Below are 21,724 nucleotides of genomic sequence, written 5' to 3' on the forward strand. Positions count from 1 at the left end.
TATGCAAAGTTCATGACTTCATCTTTCCTAACAGCTGCATAGTATTCCGTTGTGTAGATGTACCAAAGTTTCTTTAACCAGTCATCTGCTCTCAGGCACTCAGGTTTTTTCCAGATTCTGGCTCTTGTAAACAGTGCTGTGATGAACATACAAGTGCAGATGTCATTTCAACTATACATTTTTGCCTTTACAGGTTATATTCCCAGAAGTGGTATTGTTGGGTCAAATGGGAGCTCAATTTCTAATTTTTTGAGAAGTGTCTATATTGTTTTCCAAAAGGGCTGAACCAGTCTGCAGTGTAGGTGTCCTTTTTTTAAGAAATCTAGACAGTTTTTATTAAATGAAATTTACTTAGAAAGACATGAGGGAAGAGAGAGGAATAGATATTCAAAGAGTATGTAAGTGTGAAAAAGCAAGCCAACAAGCAAACAAAGAGACATAGAAATCTATGTGTTCAATGGATAATAGAAGCTTGAAAGAGCAAGCCTAATTTGTACTAATATTGAAAAGTAAAACATTAAATTGTCTTTTTTGCAGGTGAATTTATTAAATTGTAGAAATAAAATAGAAAGCCACCCAATTTTTAAATCAAGCAAATATTTGAACAAACCTTTCATAAATCAACCACAAACATGGCAGTGGAGGAAGATATTTTATTTTATTATTTTAAATTTTTAATTGTAACTTATGCAACCTGATTACACTTATGTTAACATTTCCTTTTTTTTTTTTTTGCTTTTTGGGTCACACCCAGTGATGTACAGGAATTATTCCTGGTTAATACACTCAGGAATTACTTCTGGCAGTGTTCAGGGGACCATATGGGATGCTGGAAATCGAACCTGGGTTGGCTGTGTGCAAGGCAAACACCCTACCCGTTGTGCCAATATTTACAATATTTACGATTTTAATGTATAAAGTCACTGCACCTCCAACCATCATCAAAGTGCCCAAGACCCTTCACCTCTGTCCTAGGTCACTTCTGCCTTTTCCTTCTGGAGGAATAACATTTAAAAGGTCACAAAAAATTATAGTTATAAATCCTACATTCAATATATTGATTGAAGTTTTAATTTCATGAGTGCACACTTAAGCCAAATTAATCAATTTGCAAATTCAATTTAAATATCTGTGATGTATGGTCAGTTTATCATAACACAATATCCAGTTTTTTTCTTTTTTTATAAATTTATTTATTTTTATTGAATCACCATGTGGAAAGTTACAAAGCTTTCAGTCTTAAGTCTCAGTTACATGATGCTCAAACACCCTTCCCTTCACCAGTGCACATATTCCACCACCAAGAACCGCAGCAAACTCCCCACCCCCCACCCCCGCACCCGCCAGTCCCCCACCCCACCTGTGTAGCTGATAAATTTCACTTTACAATAGCCAGTTTTAAAAATTGAATAGAATAAGCTGGAGAGATATAACAGCAGGTTGGGCACTTGTCTTGCTCACCCCAGAACCGAGTTTGACCTCAGCATCCCACATACTCTTCTGAGCACTGCCAGAACAAATTCCTGATTGCAAAGCCAGGAGGAAGCCCTGAACAAAGCTGGATGTGACCTTCAAAAAGAGAGGGAAAAAATGAAGAGAAAAAGAGTCAAGTTCAAATGCCACACAATTTTGCCAAGTATTGACCAAAAAGGGAAGCAAAAAAATCTTAGCTTCCAAACAGAATGAAGGGGAGGGGGGAAGCAGTCTTTAGGTCTATCTTTGACTAATACACTACCAGAAGTTTGGCTAAAAAATCTCTCTACTTAATGTAGGATATACAGAGAGCAGATTTTACTTATGGGTAAGAGTCAGACTTGATTGTAAGTCTCTTAGATGTCTTCAGACATTTAATCTTTATAAAAATCCCCAAAGGTAGCAGGTGCTATTGTTTTGGTTTCATATATATGCAAATTGAGTGACAGGATGGTTATTTTCTTGAGAGAGGTTATTTTCTCATAAGTGAGGTAACCAGGAGTTAAACCTAAGCAGTCTCATTCTTGAGTATGCAGTCTACTATAAAGCTCTGATACAAAATCTCCACCCTCAGGGCTTTTACAAAGTGACTGAGTCAAAGAAAATAAATTTTCAATTTTATTTCATTTGAATTAACTTTTGTTACTTCTATTAGAAATGACTAAATCAAAGATACACACAATCATAAGGTTATAGCAAAAGAACAAAGGAGTCAACTAAATGTGTTTCCAAAATGGGATGTTTGAGTTTATGCAACAACTATATGACTTATAATCCTAATCACATAAAAATAAATCAGTCCACACTAATGTCAGCAATCAAATCATTGATAAGGGATAAGAAACAGTTTTCTTTAACAGCAAAATTCTAAATAATTTCGATGTATACTTCACCCTGAATTGGGGCAGGGTAAAGCCCGTATCTCAGAAACAGGAGCCTAAAGGTATGTTCCCAAATTGACACCATTGAAAGGGAGTAGCACTATAATTTCATAGTAAAAGAATATGAAAAACATTACCTAAATTACATGCTAAAGGTCAACACCAATCATTAATCATTAGGTTGATACTATTCCAACTATGATGAAAGTCATATTAAAACTGTAAGTCCTGTCCATAGTAGAGCACATATATCATTGAGCTGGTGTGATTAGAATATTTTGCCTTTGTGGTCTTCCTCCCTTGCAAACCTCTAAACCCAGGTAGACATGAGAAAAACATTTAATGTCCATGTAAGTTGATCAAAACCAAAAGAATCTAACCAATGTTCCTTCAAGAGCATCAAACATAAAAAGTGAGGAAGGTCAGAAAACTTTCACAAGTAAAGTGAAAAACCATAGCTAGTTGTTTTTACAACTATTGAAACTATCCTTCTGACGCATGGAGTGTGACTAATAACAGCATTAATGACCCCTGTAAAATCACAAATATAAAATCACCCCAGTTCCTTCTCCCTTCCAGGCAAAAGTGGAAAGGAAGCAAATCTAATACACCTTCTATAACTGGATCTGTGATTTTAAGCACCTTCAACATTGGCAATCTCCCAGCACGAAGAGTTGGGGCTTCCGGAAAAAGGCTTAGCAAGGAGTTGACTATTTTCCCAGCCACCAAAGTTATCTAATAAGGGTTTTCTACATCTTAATTTATCTCAGATTAATTTTTCTATTAAGTATAATAATACAACTTAACTTGTATTATTATATAAAATATCAATAAATCAAAATAACTGGCATTTTGTAGACAAACAATGCTAATTGATTTTACCAAGTTTAATTATTCACTCTGCATGCACTACTGTAACATTAAAGTAAAACTAGGTCCTTCTCTTCCAGAAGGGAGCATAACAGGACACTTGCCATACCATGCCTCCAGAACCGAGCCAGACTGTTTCATTTGGGCGCCTCAAGGAGGAGGGGGCGAGTGAGACCCTTCCCTGCCTCAGGGGACCCAGTCCAGGCATCTGACAACCTCCAGAACGCAACCACTGCCATACTCAGGGTCACTCTCCACACACAAGTGAACCTATTCGTCCACGACCCTTCATACCACACACCCTATCCACACTCTAAGAGTAACGCATCACATTTGATGAGGCTCAAAGTAAGAGTCAACCAATTTTAGAGGGAAATAGTTTTTATACACACACACACACATACACAAACACACAGAGTATATCACTGTATCACTGTATCACTGTCATCCCGTTGCTCATCAATTTGCTCGAGCAGACAAACATCTCCATTGTGAGACTTGTTGTTACTGTTTTTGGCATATCGGATATGCCAAGGGTAGCTTGCCAGACTCTGCTGTATGGGCAAGATACTCTTGGGAGTTGGCAGGACTCTCTGAGAAGGGCGGAGGAATTGAACCCAGGTCGGCCTCATACAAGGCAAATGCCCTACCAGTTATACATATAAAAGCACGCAAGGTTCAAGGCTCAACCTTTAACAACATGTTAGTGACCTCTTATAGAAGGGCTTAAAGGCCCCTGGGTGAAAGACAGCAATCTTCACACTCTTTCCTCTAAGGAAACTGTTTTGGAGCATTTTCAGTGGTTTTCATAACAAACAATACAAAATATATATTATTTTGTTTCTGCTTTGGGACAGGTGTTGGGGTTCAGGAGAAAAATATCCAAAATATGGTGATGGGAAGTTGTAATGCTGGTGGGATTGTGTTTGAATATTACTGTCACCATCACTGTCATCCCGTTGCTCATCGATTTGTTCGAGCGGGCACCAGTAACATCTCTCATTGTGAGACTTATTGTTACTGTTTTGGGCATATCCAATACGCCATGGGTAGCTTGCCAGGCTCTGCCGTGCGGGCGGGATACTCTCAGTAGCTTGCCGGGCTCTCCGAGAGGGGCAGAGGAAGTTTGAATATTAAATGTAATGAAATATTGTGAACTCCTTTATAAATTTTTTTAATTAAAATAAAGTAAAACTAGGTCTCCAAGATGGCCAGTTGGGGAAGCAGTGGCGATGGCTCCCCAAAATGGGATTCAACAGTGTTTGTAACACAGACCATCAGACTCTGAGCTGTCACCTGAATTCTTGTCCAACATTCAGCACACTGGCAGCAAGCATGTGAAGTGGATTGCCACTTGTCCTGTGGGAATCTTTGAGACACACTTGCCCATCTAGGGAGGAGCAGGGCAGGTATCTGTGTGTTCTGCCACCTGGGTGCCAACCTGGCCCAGCTCACGGACAGTCCCTCCTTGTCCCACTTGACCCGCTGTCTTTGCTCTCTCGGGGCCTCTGAGCATCCGGGAGTCTCCGTGATCGTTGGAAGGGTGAGCCTGTCGGCCACAGACTGCTCCGTTGTGCACGAGATCTGCAGCGGGCAGAATGCCCAGGACCAGTTTGAGTGGGAGCTGGCACGGGCCCTGCAAGCCCGGTACAAGTACATCATCATCATCGAGCCCAGCCGCATCATCAGTGATGTGACCACCCACTGGGTCCCCGTGGGCAACTGGCTGCACAAGAGCAGCGTGCTGGCTGGCACGGCCTGCCTCTTCACCCCGCTGGCACTGCCCTCAGATTATTCCCGTACAGCCCCCTGCCTGCCGGCGTGCTGAGCTCAGCCTGCAGCATCCTCTACGGCATCTCCTGGCAGTTTGGTCGTTGGTGCAGGTACCAGGGGGAGTGTGATGCCTAGAAACTGTCCCGCCTGCCCCTGCACACACTCACTTCCTCCATCCCGGAAGCACAGAATGAGACAGCACAACACGACAGCACCGGCCGCCCTGGGGTACTGGGTAAAGACAATCTACGAACTCGACTTCGTATTTCAGTAGGACAGACATACCGGCACATAGCAAACAACCCAGCCCACAAGAGTACAGAGATTGCCATGGTAACCGTTTAGCTCCGAGAGCCGAGAAGCTGTTTGGTTTAATACTTGTTCTTTGAAAACACAAAAGCAACAAGTCACACAGATCACAAGTGTACCAAGGGTGTTTCTGACTCATTACACTAAGATGTGGGTTTCTGACCCACAGGATCCGAGGCTGTGAAAATCTGACCTGGCCCACGGACTTTGATGCGAGCAGCGCTCCTAAGGGGATGTGAACATGTTTGGGATGGGGACTTTTAAGCATATTGTTTAGCTGTACCATTCAGAGCCAACCAGAAGTTATTGACCACTAAAATCATGAGAATTTTAAAAAAAAGTAAAATGAATGGCATTTGAGAACTAGGTATTTTAATTGTATTTTTTTTAATTCCTTAATGACAAAGTATATGTTCTCATGTGAACTTGCACTTAGGATAATCTGAACACTACGTGGAAAGGTATTGACTTTCATATAATGTGGAACCACAGGATAAACAACTGGAACAAAATGCTGTTTATAGATTTCTCAGTTTCTTTTATTTATGATAAACGATGTGGCAAAAAATACTGAATCACGAAAATCCCTCAAAGATCACTGCACAGATAACTCTCACTGACTCTTTTGCTGCTATACAATATAAAAACAATTACACCATTACCTCAATGTATTTAGTTATTGAATAAAAGCAAGATCACGCCCTAAAAGAAATATGCATCTTGGCAGTTAGGGTCTGCATTATCAAATTTAAAATCAGATCGTTTCCCTACAAGGCAAGCACACATGAGGGAGACCAACATTATTATAGATTATAAAATAGGGACATTAAAGTCCTTCCAAAGAGCTTCTAAAAACTTCGTTCAAAATTAAAGTTTAAAATTACATGAATTTCAAGTTGTATGAGGTAGACTTGGGGATAATAAAATATTTCGAAAATTGTTACTGCACACAGTTGTTGGTAACTAAATAGTTGACTTGGGAAAATAGATGAACAAAACAGAGCTCTGTAGTTGCTTTTATTTATTTATTTATTTATTTATTTATTTATTTGCTTTTTGGGTCACACTCCTGGCTCTGCACTCAGGAATTATCCCTGGCGGTGCTCAGGGACCATATGGGAGGCTGGGAATCAAACCTAGGTCGGCCTCGTGCAAGGCAAATGCCCTCCCTGCTGTGTTATCACTCAAGCCCCAGTAGTTGCCTTTATTTAACTCTACCATATTCATCTCACAGTAATGGCCTTTGATTCTCACAATTTGCATTAATTTCTACTTTAACATTTAAAAGACGTGACATAGTTCCATTTTGTGATTAGCAATCAACCTCCAGACAGGTTTATAAAGATGTATCTTTCTATTTAGGAAGAATTGATCACATACTGTTTGCTTAGTGCTTAACCTGTAAATGTAGAACAAAGATGGAAGTGATCGGTCTAGATAAAAACTGGGTACTGAAATATGTAAAAGGATAGACATGATGATAGCCTTTCAGTACCTGTATTACAAACCATAATGTCCAAAAGGGTAGAGAGCGTGAGAGAGAGAGAGAGAGAGAGAGAGAGAGAGAGAGAGAGAGAGAGAGAGAGAAAAGAGTGGGTAGCAGAGAGAAACTGGGAACATTGTTGGTGGACAATGTTCACTGGTAAAGGAACAGGTGTTGGAATATTTTGTGACTGAAACCCAATCATGAATAACTTTGTAGCTGTGTACCTCATGGTGATTCAATTAAAAAAAAATGAAATAAATGTAAAACAAAGAATATTGTAAATAGTTCTTAATGTATTAGTCCTAAACCTTAAAACTCATTACTCATTATTGATATTCACAATTAGAATATAAATCAAATAATCACTATTAAAATTGACTACTTTATCATAAGTCACTTTTTAATAATTTAATATTTTTATAAGATCTTCAGAAGTTTTAACTATTGGGGTTACGACTGCAATAAATGTAAGACTAAGAATTTATAAAGCTTTATGTATTTTTGCAGTGTAAAAGACTAAACTTTAATTATAGAGTTGTGAAGTTTGGCTGGACATTTCTGTCAAAGAAATGTAATTTGCTTTCTATCTGAATCAAATCTAATCTCCAATGCTTCCAATTACAAGATTTATTTTGGTTTTATTATTTACTTTGGCTTCACTATCATTCACCTTCATGTTCTAGTCTCTTCTTCATGTGACGACTTTCTAATTTGTTTTGAGAAAATCCTTACATATCCTCAAATTCCATGATCTACACAATCTTTTCAAAATGTATATTTCATCGATACTTTAAAACTTCTCAGTTGTAACTGCAAAGTGGGTTACAATTAGCCATATCCCGGTTTGCCCAACCATGTAAACACTTGTTGTTTTTGTCAATGACATAAAGCAGACTTTTTATTGTTTTGGCAAACAAGACACAGAGGCTATAAACTAAACACCAGAATGGACCATAAAATATTTTCCATTAAATCAAGATCTATCACTGGCCTGAGAATACATGTATAATGGTGATTAGATGTGTTTTTAAAAATATTACACCAATTCCAATACATTTGCTTTCCTTTAATAAAAAAAAATCTGTGACAGATGTACCAAGTTCAACACACAGTTTGCAGATATTACAGACCAGGCTTCATTCAAAGCACCTTTGGGGACAATGTGCTTCACATTGGCAAGTTAATCTAGCAATGTGTGTCAGCTTTCATGACATGAAACTCTCTAATCTTTTATCAAGAAATCTTTTCATAAGAAACTTGACATGTAATGAGAATAAAACCAAGAAGATCACACTGACCATGGAAACTTGATCCACATAAATAGCAAAAGTAGGTAAATCAGAATTTAAAATATCTGGCACATGTGCTGCTAGAGCCCATATGCTGCTTGAACCCTCGTGGCTAACTAACCACAGGCAGTGCCTTGAGCACATGTGTCAGCGAGCACATGTGTCAGCCGAATCTCCCCTCTTGAGATGTGTACTTTCATGCTTTCATGTCTAGTGCTGAAATGTGTATAAGGGCTCTCTCCACCCTTGAAGAAGCCCGGGTTCTCTCTTGAGCATGTTACTCTCCACTCTCTCCCACTTTCTCTCCCTTCTTCCCTTCAAAACTCCGAGTAAAAACTGTATAATTTCACTGCCCATCTACTCCTGAAATTCCTTTCTGCAAGGTGAGACAAGAACCCAGTAACTCTTGGTCCCAGGTGGCAGAAGCGGCTTGGGAGAAAGTCACCATCTTTCTCCTTCCCACCTCACATGAGCCACCCGTGGGGCCCACCGACATCAGTATGGGGTCCTGTCTTATTATTGTTTTGACCTGCATTTTCCTAATATTAATAGATGATAAAGAATCTTAAAAAAAAATTTAAAATTTCTACTTTGGGTCTTCAGTGTTTGCTTCATTGTGAAGTGTTGATTAACATTATCACGGCATGTTTGCTAACTGCTCCTTCACTGACGAATTCTTCTTCTTCTTCTCTTTTGAAGTTTTGGACCCACAGTCAGCCATGTGACTCCCTCTCAGTGCAGGGGTGGAACTAGGGTTGGTCACAGAAATCACAGTTGCCTTTGTTGTCCTGCAATCTCTCTCTAGTCTAATCAATGACAAGCCAGTTGCTAGTGTTCAATCATAGTTTTGGTGAACCAAACAATGGAAGTTTAAAATTTTAGGGTTAATAAATTAGTGTGTATAATTTGATTCACTTCTGGTCTTCTTTTTTTTCCTATATTTATGCTTAACATGATTAGATTAGGCTAATGCTTTACAGTTGGCTGCAGGAAAACTAATTTAAAGCAGTTGTTACAGCCATTTTGGTGACCTTGATGTCATTCAGAATATCACAACTAGTTTTCATCTTAATTTGAATACAAAAATATCAGCTGGAGCGATAACACAGTGGATAGGGCGTTTGCCTTGCACATGGCCAACCTGGGTTCGTTCCCTCTGTCCCTCTTGGAGAGCCTGGCAAGCTACCGAGAGTATCTAGTTCGCATGACAGAGCCTGGCAAGCTACCCGTGGTGTATTTGATATGCCAAAAACAGTAATAAGTCTCACAATAGAGATGTTACTGGTGCCTCCTCGAGCAAATCAATGAACAACAGGATGACAGTGCTACAGTGTACAAAAAAAATACAAAAAAAAAATTACCTGTGTAGCCTTGTTAAAATATGCAATTAAATTAATCTTGGATAACTCAAGTAACTTTATCATTAGAACAAATAGGAAAGGATATAAGACATTACTTTTCTTTAGGAACAACAGATGTGTATTACTTCTGAATCAATCTGCCTTCTAACAAAGCAGGGTACACAAACATAGGTAAGGACTGAAGAATAAAATACCCAGGGTCTTACAATGAACACCTTTGTCTTGAGTGGTTACTCAAGCTACCCTGGAAAGTGATAAAACTGTGAAGAGATGGAAACCACAATTTCTTAAAATATCACTTTTTTTTTCTTGACTCATCCTCTTGACTCAGTTCACTTAACATGATACTTTCAAATTCCATCCAGATTGCAGTGAGCTGCATGCTTTCATCTTTTCTCATAATTGAGTGATATTTCATTGCATACCACAATTTCTCTATCCACTCATCTGTTAGGTAGTTGGGTTGTTCTCATACTTTAGCGCTTGTAAATAACGCTGTAGTGAACATAGTATACAAAAATCCTTGGGGATGAATGTTTGCATCTGGGGTAGAAGCCCAGGAGGGGAATTGCTCTGTCATTTGGAAGTTCCATTAATTTTCTGAGGAGTCTCCACACCATTTTCCATGAAGTTTGAACCAAGCAACAGTGCCATAAAGAATAGAGAGATCCCTTTTACTATATCATCACCCATGTTAGCTGTTTCTATTCTTTTTGACATAAACCATTATTATGCCATGAGATGATGTTGTTTTATTTGTTTATCCTTAACCATCAGTGGTGATGAGTTCTTTTTCATATGCCTGTTAATGATCAGTATGTCTCTGAGGAAATATCTTGCTCACTTTCTCTCCTAGTTTTTTGATGGGGCTTTATTGGGGGGGGAGCAGCAGAGGGTAGGGTGGTATTCTGCTGTTGTGCTCTGTGGTTGGTTGTTCTACTTTGCAAACAGGTCCTATGTCCAATGTATTAGGGGTAAATATTTTCTCCGATTTAGTAGAAATTGCCCTCTCTTGATGTTGCTTTTTTGATCTTATTAAGTAATGTACTAAAAAAGTTCTACAGCTACAATATTCATTTATGAATCTCATTTAGATGCTTTAAATGAAACTTTGTAGCATTAAATGATTTCTGTAGTGAATGGTCACTGACTAATTGGACTCATAAATATGAGTGAATATTAGGTAATTAGAATTATTATACACACAAGTCAATTAAAAGTTCGTCTTGTTATTTAAAATGCAGAGTTAATGAATACTTCATAGTCAGGAATTTTTGAAGTAAACGGACTTTGTTGCACAAAAATAAACATGGAATTAATGAAGAGCAATGGAGTAGAGAGACATATTTTGCTTCAAAAATCAAATTGATTTCTTTTATGACTAATTAAAAGGTAGAAATGATAATTAACTATACTACTTTTAGTTAAAATCTCCACAGTTTGTCATTTCTGTCCTCTAGAAAGGTGACAATTTCCATTGAATTTTCTAATTACCGCACTTTACATACATTATAAAATACAATAAATGGATTTATGAAACATTTATGTGATTGCTCTAATGTTCTACTTGTTTGCCAATTAAACATAGCTTTAAACTCTCATAATAATTATATCAAATGCATGCGACTTTCAATATGCATCTGACCTTAATAAAAGTAGCAGAATTATTCAAAGGAATGTAATAGCAAAATACTTGTCTGAAAACAGTATAAGTTTAAGAGGGATCTAAAGGAACCAAATTAAGAAGTACAGCAGTAAACAGATCTTGATGGAGTAACTAGACCATAAATATTAGATGTTGAATCTGAGCTATTCATACTAGACCAAGATCATTGTTGAAACAAGCATATAAGACCCCATGAAAATATCAAAATTCCAATTTGTTATTCACAAAGCCCAATGTTCTTTAAAAGATAAAGCTGCAATTTATACCTGCAAAACTATTCAAGATTAAATTAAGTTTGAACATATTAAATTTAAACATATCTGATATATGATAGCATAGATGTTTAGTGTTACCTATGTGTGTATGTATCTAAGTATGTATATATTATTCTGTGTGCAAATACACATTATATATTTACATATATACATGTTTTATATACATATGTGTTATATAGTAAGAACACAAGTAAATGAGCCTGGACAATAATTCAGAAACAAATAAAAAAAAGAACTTGTACTCTGAGCTATTTTATATTAGAAATATCAAACAAAATGCAAATAATGGGCTGTAAAAACAAACAAGAAGACAAGGAGAAAAATATTTGTGTGAATGCTGCGTTGATCCTGAATTGGCATCGTTTACGATACCCTGACACTACCAGGAATGATCCCTCAGCAGAGGACCAGGGGTAAGCCCTGAGCAAAACCAGGTGAAAACTGGTGATAAATATTTAAAGGGATGGAAGATGAAGTCAAAATGATACAATAAGATGAGGTCATTAATATGGACTAGGACAATTGAAGGAATTAACCATGAATTTTCAGAAATCAAAAGAATTCAAATTTAAAAAAATGGTGAGTGGATTAAAGAGCAGATTCATCTAAAGACAAAAATGTGATCTGGAAATAGAGTTGAAGAAATTGCACAAGATTCACAAAGAATAAGGAGTCCTTTAACTTTATCTTAACTAGCCGTGAACATTGTACAGAAGGTTTTATTCGTAATAGTGAATGGTTAGAGGCATCCCTTCTAAGATAGAATGATAAAGATACAAATTCCAGCTGCTCCCATTCAAAACTCAATATCCAGTGTTGTATGAAAGGAAAAATGAAAGCACATGAAATTGAAAAGAAATAGTTGTATATGATGCCTGGCAGAAAATCCAAGCCAAGAATTCTGCAAATCTAGAGATGAAGTATTTGAACCAAATAAAGCTTAGAAGACAATGTAATGAAAAAGCAATTTAAGCAAAATCAACTTCATTTTTATGTAACAAATTAATATTTACAAAATTGTATTGACAATTATGCCATTTACAACAGCATAAATGACAGAATGCAGTTGTTATAAAAGTGATGAAAGATCATTGTCAAACAAAATCAGGATGAAATGTGTAGAAAATACACTATTCATTGAAATTCATTTCTTTATCAATTTAAATAATCTCATATGTTGATTTGGTGCAACTATAGTAGAATTCCAAATAACTTTTTCTGTTATTGCTGTTACAATCCCATACTGAATATCAGAATAGATGTGGGAGAGACACCTCAATTCTAGAGATTTCTGTAGAGAAACTACAAGAAATTCACCCTAAAGGATCCATTCTATTATAACTCTACTTAATGGAATGCTATTTTAGTGTATATACTTTCAACGGGTAAGTAGGATGAATCTAAAGCCAACACATGAGTAGAAATAAATAGGTGGTTTAATATTGCATCTTGTTCTTTTCCTTCCTGCTCTTTGAAAACTTTTGTCACTTATATCCTTCAGATCTTAAATGTCACTTCCCAGTAAGGATTCTTCCTGGCTATCCTACTGAAATTTCAAAACAGACCTCTTCTATAATCCTTGTTAAAAAAACATAAAATGTTAGGATTCTTTCAGATACTGAGTGTAATAACCAGCTACATTTAATTGAGCATTTTATTTGAGGTAGAACATAATCTTTACCTATGAAAATATTAAATAGCCATGCCCAGAATCTTGGCTATTTCCTTTATAGGTAGTGATTAATATGCACCAATTTATTCATCTCAAATTCTATTTCTACTTCCTCACTTTATTCTTGTCTGACCTTCCCACATTAGCTGCAATTCTCATGCTGCTTTCTACCTTGTGATCACATACTATCATAATATAACTTCCTCTTTTCCTTACTGTATCAAAATGAACCCCTCCCTTCAAGCACTGACTTAATTCTTGGGTTGTGGGTCACACTTAGCAATGCTAAGGGGCTGTTCCTGACTCTGTGCTCCAGTGACAATTTGTGGTGCTCAGGGGACCATAAACAGTGTTGGGATCCAACCTGTGTGGGCCACATACAAGGAAGGAAAGGCCTTACCTCCTGGACTGTGTCACCAGCCCAAACACTGAACTACAGAAGTCACTCTATTCAGGACCAACTTTTTTTTTTTATTTTTAATTAGAGAATCACCGTGAGGGTACAGTTACAGATTTATACACTTTTGTGCTTATACTTCCCTCATACAAAGTTTGGGAACCCATCCCTTCACCAGTGCCCATTCTCCACCACCCGTAAACCCAGTGTCCCTCCTACCCTCCCCAATCCCATCTCCCCCCCACCCCACCCTGCCACTGTGGCAAGGCATTCCCTTCTGTTTTCTCTCTCTAATTAGCTGTTGTGGTTTGCAATAAAGGTGTTGAGCGGCCGCTGTGCTCAGTCTCTAGCCCTCATTCATCCCGCAACTCCCTTCCCCCACATGGCCTTCGACTACAATGTAGTTGGTGATCGCTTCTCTGAGTTGACCTTTCCCCGGAACGTGAGGCCAGCCTCGAAGCCATGGAGTCAACCTCCTGGTACTTATTTCTACAGTTGTTGGGTGTTAGTCTCCCACTCTGTTATTCTATATACCATAGATGAGTGCAATCTTTCTATGTCTGTCTCTCTCTTTCTGACTCATTTCACTCAGCATGAAACTTTTCATGCCCATCCACTTAACTACAAAATTCTTGACCTCCTTTTTTCTAACAGCTGCATAGTATTCCATTGTATAGATGTACCAAAGTTTCCTCAACCAGTCATCCGTTCTGGGGCATTCGGGTTTTTTCCAGATTCTGGCTGTTGTAAACAGTGCTGCGATGAACATACATGTGCAGATGTTGTTTCGATTGTACTTTTTTGCCTCTCTGGGATATATTCCCAGCAGTGGTATTGCTGGGTCAAATGGGAATTCAATATCTAATTTTTTGAGAGTCGTCCAAATTGTTTTCCAGAAGGGCTGAACCAGTCGGCATTCCCACCAGCAGTGAAGAAGGGTCCCTTTCTCCCCACATCCTCTCCAACAGCGGTTGCTTTTGTTCTTTTGGATGTGTGCTAGTCTCTGTGGTGTGAGGTGGTATCTCATGGTTGTTTTGATCTGCATCTCTCTGATGATTAGTGATGTAGAGCACTTTTTCATGTGCCTTTTGGCCATTCGTATCTCTTCCTTGGTAAAGTTTCTGTTCATTTCTTTGCCCCATTTTTTGATGGGGTTGGATGTTTTCTTCTTGTAGAGCTCAACCAGTGCTTTATATACCATTGATATCAACCCCTTATCTGATGGGTATTGTGTAAATATCCTTTCCCATTCTGTGGATAGTCTTTGTATTCTGGTCACTGTATCTCTTGCGGTGCAGAAGCTTTTTAGTTTAATGTAGTCCCATTTGTTGATCTCTGTTTTTACTAGATTGCTTAGTTCCGTGTCACCTTTGAAGATACCTTTATCTTCAATATCGTGGAGGGTTTCGCCGACCTTGTCTTCAATGTACCTTATGGTTTGTGGTCTAATGTTGAGGTCTTTAATCCATTTTGATCTGACTTTTGTGCATGGTGTCAGGTCAAGGTCTAAACCCATTTTTTTGCATGTGGTTGTCCAGTTGTGCCAGCACCATTTGTTAAAGAGGCTTTCCTTGCTCCACTTCACATCTCTTGCTCCCTTATCAAAGATTAGATGGTCATACATTTGGGGTTGTGTGTAGGGATATTCCACCCTGTTCCATTGGTCTACGGCTCTGCCTTTGTTCCAGTACCATGCTGTTTTAATTGTTACTGCTTTGTAGTAAAGTTTGAGGTTGGGGATGGTGATGCCTCCCATCATCTTTTTCCCAAGAATTGTTTTAGCTACAGGACTAACTTTTGATTATACCCCTGTAGCACCAAGTCTAGGACTGAAACAGCTCTTTATTCCACTTCAATCCAGTCTTCAAGTGCCTTCCTGACATACATCTGAACTCAATCTTTTGCAATTTATTAGTGCTTTGGAGTCCTAGTCATCCTGTCTAGTCCATTTAGCTTCTCTTTTTGTCACCATTTCTCCTTCCTAATCTCTTATTTTTTAGTGCTTTATTTGCCTATTACTTAACAAATAGCTGCATACATAATTGGGACAAATAAATAATTGCTGATTTAATAAATGATTGAGTATTCCATTTTCCAAAATGTACAAGATGCACACATGAACCACTGTTTTCTGTAATTTTTCCAATTGTCACAGAGCTAATTCTATAAAATTTAGCAGTGTATTATTAAACTAAACAAACACAATTTTTTTTACTCTAGTGAATAAATACATCAATGTTAGTAAATGGAAGAAATGAAGACAATTTAAGGCAGAAAAAACTTGTTAACTCTTGCAAAAATTAATACTATATTAAAAAAACAAGTTTTTCTCCTTGTTGAATATTAAATGCTATCATTCTAGGATCATTTTTTAAAGCTACATATATGAAAAATTTTATATTCTTCCCATAAAATCCAAAATTCTCTACTTCAGACTAATAGGTGCCTTGGGGTCTAATTTATTTTCCTTTTCCATGTCTTTTTTCAAGGTGTATCATTTAGTATATCATCTCCCATAAACTTGAAGTTTTCATCTTGTTTTGATTGCCTGAAATGAAACCTCTATGTATCAGAGTATTGTATTCAAACACTTATTTTATTTCCTATATAAATAATTTAGACATTTCTATAGGAGAAATCTATCTCCGGACAAATCAGTGCAATGCTCAAAGGAAGATGAAGAGATAGGACATGTCAGAACCAATTTTGTAGGGCAGTGTCATCCCTGTAGCTTTGTAGGGGTGCGTTGAGGTGCTCCCACACTGTCAGTGTTTATCTCCAAGTTAGACAGCCCTTAAGTCCTCCCAAACGTGTCCATGCTGGATTGTCTGTCAACAGCAGCTCACCTCACTGAATAGCTGTTTCCTATGTAATCATGTAATCATGGGAGTAATCTATGCAATCTGGAAGTACATGTAATCTATGTTATCTGGAAATATATCTGAGCCTCTTCACTTCCTTCGCCAAGTCAAGACTGAAGATGAGAATGAAACTTCCAGAATGTTCCTGAAAGACCAGAGCCCAGCAAACTCCCAAATTCCTGGGTTGCCCAGATAAGAACTGATACTTTAAGAAGGATCTGAGAGAAAACTATGGGAGAGCTTAAGAAAATCTGACAAGGTCGGAAGACTCCCCCGAATGCCTACTCAAGGCTGAGTTGTCCAGGGCATCCTGGAGGTGAGTTGGTGAGCCCAGAGCCCACCCAAACAGCAGCCAAAAGCCTCCACATCCCACAATCGCCACCACGCTCCTGCTGGAACCAACTGCTCAGGACTGGCCTCATCTAAAAACTAATCTGCCAAAAAACTCAGGTATATGGGTTTCATGACTGAAATCTCCAGGCTTCACGGAGAAAGATTCATGGAAAAGATTGAGTTCACTGGCTACCTCCCCACAACTTCCTGTACTTTCAGAAGCCCCGAGAGTCATGTACACACCCCAAAGCTACAACCCACTTAAATATTTAACTCCAGATGTGACACTATGTTAAAAAGTTTTAGACTTCCTACAGCATGCATAGCCATGCAACATCTCAAATTCTATAATACTGATGAACTAGTAGAAGCACACTAGATTGAACAGGATATAACATAGAAGGCAACCAATCTTGATTAACAAAATATAAACACAGAAGACTTAACCCATAACATTTTAGTAATCTCCTATAGAGGGCTTAATGACTTCAATATGAGATGCAATAATCTTTACTAACTGTCTTCTAAGGAAACATTTTTTTTATCATTCTCTTAGCAAATTATTGATAATAAAAGAGAAGGCAGATGGAATAGAGAAGGAGTCACTAAGAAAATGATGGCTGGAGGAATCAGTCAGGATGGGAGATGTGTGCCAAAAGTAGATAATGAACCAAACATGATGACCTCTCAGTGTCTGTGCTGCAAACTATAATGCCCAAAAGGAGAGAGAGAGAGAATGGGGAATATTGTCTGCCATGGAGGCAGGGGGACGGTGGAGAGAGGAGGGGGTGTATACTGGGGATATTGGTGGTGGGGAATGTGCACTGGTTGAGGAATGAGTGTTTGATCATTGTGTGATTGTAACCCAAACATGAAAGCTTGTAACTATCTCACAGTGAGTCAATAAAATTCATTGTCACTGTCACTGTCATCCCATTATTCATCGATTTACTTGAGCGGGCGCCAGTAAAGTCTCCATTCGTCCTAGCCCTGAGATTTTAGTAGCCTCTCTTAACTTGTCCTTCCCAATGGTGCCGCACTGGAGGCTCTTTCAGGGTCAGGGGAATGAGACCCATCATTATTACTGTTTTTGGCATATCAAATACACCACGGGGAGCTTGCCAGGCTCTGCCATGTGGGCAGTATACTCTCGGTAGCTTGCCTGGTTCTTTGAGAGGGAGAACTAGACAATAAGAGCTTGCGTGGCCATGCACTTCCTCTAGGAGCTTTGTTTTATAATCTCTGGATCTTGGCCATCGATGGGATTACAGGACACCACTATGTCAATAATTTTTTTTAAAAAAAGGAAAAAAAATAAAACTAAATTATTGGGGGTCTGCAAAAAAAAAGAAAGAAAAGTCTGACAAGGAAAGGAGAGATAAATGCATAATGATCTCTCTCATATATTGAACTTAAAGAGACAGAGCAAAGTGGCAACAAAACTCCAAAACCAAGACAATGGTAGAATTGATCCACACAAGTTGTGTGGGACCTTGGGAGTGAAGGATGGGATCCTTGGGAGATAGAGGGGATATACTGGTGATGGCCCTGGTGTTGGAGTTAGGAGCATAAAAAATCATTAATATCATTTTAAAACACAGAGTCAGGGCTAGAGCGATAGCACAGCGGGTAGGGTGTTTGCCTTGCACGCAGCCAATCCGGGTTCGATCCCCAGCATCCCATATGATCCCCTGAGCACCGCCAGGAGTAACCCCTGTGCATCGCCAGGTGTGACCCAAAAAGCAAAAAAAAAATAAAAAATTAAAAAATAAAACACAGTCAGTCATTTTTAATTTATAAACTATAAAGTCTGTCTTCCCTTTTTACTCCTTTTGCCAGCTCTGGAATGTTTATAAATCTTGTGCAGTATAGAGCAGACATTTAAATGTTTTTATCGGACTGATGAAATCATTCATGGGTGGAATTTTAAGTGAAATCAAGATAGTTACACAAATAGTCTGTGGTCAGTATTCTGTGCTCAGAAAAGCGGGTTATTAATCAACAATTACTAATCATTCAGCGCTGCTGGGCAATACACCACCCATGAGTGCACTGCTAAACAAAAGCAAAAAGAAACACGAGTAAGAAGCTTCTCTTTGGGCATAAACTTCATATTGCTGACATGTTGGTTAGTCATACGCCTTCATAGTCTTTTCTTAACATCTTTTTGAACACATGATATTTTTCGCATTTATTAGTGTCAAGACTTTCAACAGTAGAATTTACATTTGATTTTGTACATAATAGACAATTCCTAAGGCAACCTATAATTCCAATCCATTAGGCTAATGGATTGCAGCTGCTGTGATCAATGGGCATGTCATTTTTTGATAATGAAATCTAGTAGGAAATAAAATATATAAATAAAAAAAGAAAAAAACTACACTGAGCTGACATAGTTATTTTCATCCCCCCTGTTTTCCTACTAATAATAAGAGTCTATAGAACTTTTAGAAAAACATGAATACATATGGATAATTGCCTTATAAAATATTGAAAAACTAATGAGTGTTATATTGCTTGAGAAAGTTCTGGAAAATCAATATACTTTATTTCCACTCCTTCAATTTCTATTTTTAAAAAACCATTTTTATCACATCCCTTTGCTTATTTATTACACCATTTATCATTATAGATTTACTTCAAGTGGATATTAATAGGCCACATGCTTGAGACTATTAGTATAAGAAATTTTTTCATGGGGGAATGTAGCCATGAAAGAATGTAAAGAATCACTGACGGGAGTTAGTGTTTTTAATTTCTCAGATCATTTCTCTGAATTACAGAAAAGGAAATAGATTCTCTTAAATCAACTTCTTGGAGTTAAAAAGAAGAAAATTTTATGTTCTCATAACACACCTGGTTTCTATGCTCAAATCAGCGAAATTCTATCTCTTGGGAGAAGTCTGGAAAAGAAATATGGACTACAAACCCACCTAGTCTATCCCAGTAATAAAATATTCCATTAGTAAGTAATAATCTTTGCTTTGTTCACGTCATGTGCATTGGAATGTGAAATCCTTCAGATAAATGCTCCATCTGTCTTGATAAAAATATTTTTCTAAGATATACTTCCTATTATCAGGGGTTTTGTGCTTAGTAATTATGTAATAAAATGTATGTTGATTCTGAAAAGTTTTACTCTAAAGATAGTTTTCTTTATGCCATACACATGTCAGCTGTCACACTGGGCAGAAACATAAGCTTCGCTGTGCCTTGGTTCCTCATCTGGAATAAAATGATGAAGGAACAGAATAGCACGTGGCATGTGGTAGGCCATAGAAGAGTTTATTATTGTTATTATTGTTATCACTACTACCATTATTATTACTATAATATTTGGTCTGAAGCAATGGCACAGCAGGTAGGGTGTTTGCCTCGCACGTGGCCTGCCCAAGTTCAATTCCTCCATCCCTCCCGGAGAGCCCAGCAAACTACCTAGAGTATCTCGCCCACAAGGCAGAGCCTGGCAAGCTCCCCGTGGTGTATTCAATATGCCAAAAACAGTAACAACAAGTCTCACGATGGAGACATTACTGGTGCCCGCTCGAGCAAATTGATGAGCAATGGGACGACAGTGACAGTGACAGTGATAGATATATATAGTTTGTAGAGAAGTAGTTCATTTTCCAGCATCTCCCCAGGTGAGCAGCCTGTGGCAAAGGTTCACAGGCTTCTAAATGCAGATGCTGTTTGGACCTTCTGAATCAGTTTAAATACTCAGGCAGCCGCCTAGTGGCCAACTGTAGAAGCCCCCACTAATTTTTTTTTTTTTTAATCTGAATCACTGTGAGAGAGAGCATTACAAAATTGTTCATGACTGCATTTCAAACAATGTTTCAACACCCATCCCTCCAGAAGTATAATTTCCCAGCACCCGTGTCCCCAGTTTCCCTCCCACCCCTTCAAGCTACCCCTCACTCCAGCCTACCTCTAGCTCTCTCTTCTCTTTCTTTCTCATTTTAGGCATGATGGTCTGTGAGACAGATGCTGAAAGGTGATCATGTATATCCTCTTACCTGCTTTCAAGACATTTCTTGTCCAGAATGATCATTTCCAACTAGTATTGTCATAGTGGATCCGACTCTATCTTAACTACCGTTCATCTCCCACACCATTGACTAACCACTGACCAGTCCTCCTGGCCAGCGTCCTTGGGAAAAAGTAGAGTCATTAGAAGAGAACCCAAGTGACAGTGGAGTTCCTAAAAAAACAGGTTAGCTAGCAAGGCCAGCTGGCTTTCCAGAAAGTGCTTTTGCTGCAGCAACTCATGTTGTACAAAAACTTCTCTATCCTCCTCCACAGAGATTAGAGAAAACTCTTTCCATGGAGCACTACCGGCGGGGGGTGGGGGTGGGGGGGAGGGATGGGGGAGGCAATAGACAGAGAAGAGTTGTCATTCACCTTTCTACCTGGCTGTGTATATTAGTAGAGATAGACCACGTTGGGACAAATCAGAAAGAACCCACTGAGCACTTGAGGGATCAGAAGGAATGAGTGAAAATGAGATATTTCAGGACGATATTGACTTGCTGCTTGACTCTCCTCATCCCTTCCTGCATGTTCAGTTACTGCAAGCAGGTGCGAAGTTACCAGCAGTTACTGATAAAGCAGCCCAGGCACCTGCTACTCACAGTCCACAAGGCCAGTGAGGAAGTTGGCAGTACACTGGTCATCCCCTTGCATTGTGTGATCACCTAGACATCTAACCAAAGTTCTGTCAAAGTCCCCTTTGTTTGTTCAAGCTTTCAGGACAATTAAAATCATGGATCTCAAGAGAATAAACTCTCTGTAATCCAGCCTAGAGACACTGGATATGTAATAACTTGTGAGGTTGCTAGAAAAGGGACTGAATTTTCCCACTTTTATCTAAATGTTTGGCAATCTTGAAACATATTTATTGTCTGTCATCTATCCTTTTTCAAATTCTCAATATTCAGAGAAAGAATAATTTTTGTTAAGTGGCTTCTAGGAGTAGTTAATTCCTATATTAAAAATTGGTCCAGGCTTTTTGGGAAAACTATACAGACATTCCTCAAAAAATTAAAAATTGAGCTTCCACTTCTGAATATACCCTC

General features: G+C 38.3%; 1 pseudogene; it reads left to right on the forward strand.

Annotated features, from left to right (window-relative positions):
- The first annotated feature begins 3,334 nt into the window (after positions 1-3,334).
- LOC101551112 (transmembrane protein 11, mitochondrial-like) lies at positions 3,335-5,271 on the forward strand (annotated as a pseudogene).
- Positions 5,272-21,724: the final 16,453 nt, after the last annotated feature.

Source organism: Sorex araneus, chromosome 2 (assembly GCF_027595985.1).
Source record: "Sorex araneus isolate mSorAra2 chromosome 2, mSorAra2.pri, whole genome shotgun sequence".
Lineage (NCBI taxonomy): Eukaryota > Metazoa > Chordata > Mammalia > Eulipotyphla > Soricidae > Sorex > Sorex araneus.